Raw genomic sequence first — 1,315 nt, forward strand, 5'->3', positions numbered from 1 at the left:
GTGCTGGGATTAAAGGCGTGCGCCACCACGCCCGGCCCAAATGATTATTTATTATTATATCTAAGTACACTGTAGCTGTCTTCAGATACACCAGAAGAGGGCATCAGATCTCATTACAGATGGTTGTGAGCCACCATGTGGTTGCTGGGATTTGAACTTCGGACCTTCAGAAGAGCAGTTGGTGCTCTTAACCACTGAGCCATCTCTCCAGCTTAACCACTGAGCCATCTCTCCAGCTGACTTTCATGTACATGATGAGTAAGATATATACTTAGATAGATAGATAGATAGATAGATAGATAGATAGATACATACATACATACATACATACATACATACATTTTCATATCTTAGGTTTTGATGCTATAAGGTCATGCTATATACTATATGACTCCATCCTAGAAAGCAATTTCTTCAAGGAACTATTAAAAATTGCAAACTGATGATAAAATCCTAGTTTCAGATGTTTACTTTGATGCCCAAATAATCAATTAATCTTCTTGTAGTTGATATATGTAGGTGCAATCCAAATGGAAGTGCAATTAAGAATTCTTTTCTTCTGTACCTGGTGATAAACACCATTGATACTCACATGGAGGAGGTAGAGATATTTGCACCTCTGAGACTGTTAGGTCAGTTTAGTCTACATAGCTAGTTCTAGCACATTTAGAGTTACACAATATGATCTCTTCAAAAACGAACACAGAAAAAGTTATTGAAGAATTTCTCTTTTTTTTAACTTTTTTTAATTTTTGTTTTGTTTTGTTTTGTTTTGTTTTGTTTTGTTTTGTTTTTCAAGACGGGATATCTCTGTGTAGCCCTGGCTGTCCTGAAAATCATTTTGTAGACCAGGCTGGCCTCATACTCAGAAATCTGCCTGCCTCTCCCTCCCAAGTGCTGGGATTAAAGGTGTGAGCCACCATGCCAGGCTCTTTATTCCAAATGTTATTCCAAAAGTCCCCTATACCCTCCCCTCACCCAGCTCCCCAACACACCCACTTCTTCTTCTTGGTCCTGGCCTTCCCCTGTAATGGGGCATATGAAGTTTGCAAGACCAAGGGGCATCTCTTTCCAATGATAGCCGACTAGGCCATCTTCTGATACATATGCAGCTAGAGACACGAGCTAGTTAGTTCATATTGTTGTTCCTCCTATAGGGTTAAAGACCCCTTCAGCTCCTTGGGTACTTTCTCTAGCACCTCTATTGGGGGTCCTGTGTTCCATGCAATAGATGACTGTGAGTATCCACTTCTGTACTTGCCAGGCACTGGCATAGCCTCACAAGAGACAGCTATATCAGGGACCTGTCAGCAAA

The sequence above is a fragment of the Mus caroli genome, chromosome 12, assembly GCF_900094665.2.
Source record: "Mus caroli chromosome 12, CAROLI_EIJ_v1.1, whole genome shotgun sequence".
Classification (NCBI taxonomy): Eukaryota; Metazoa; Chordata; class Mammalia; order Rodentia; family Muridae; genus Mus; species Mus caroli.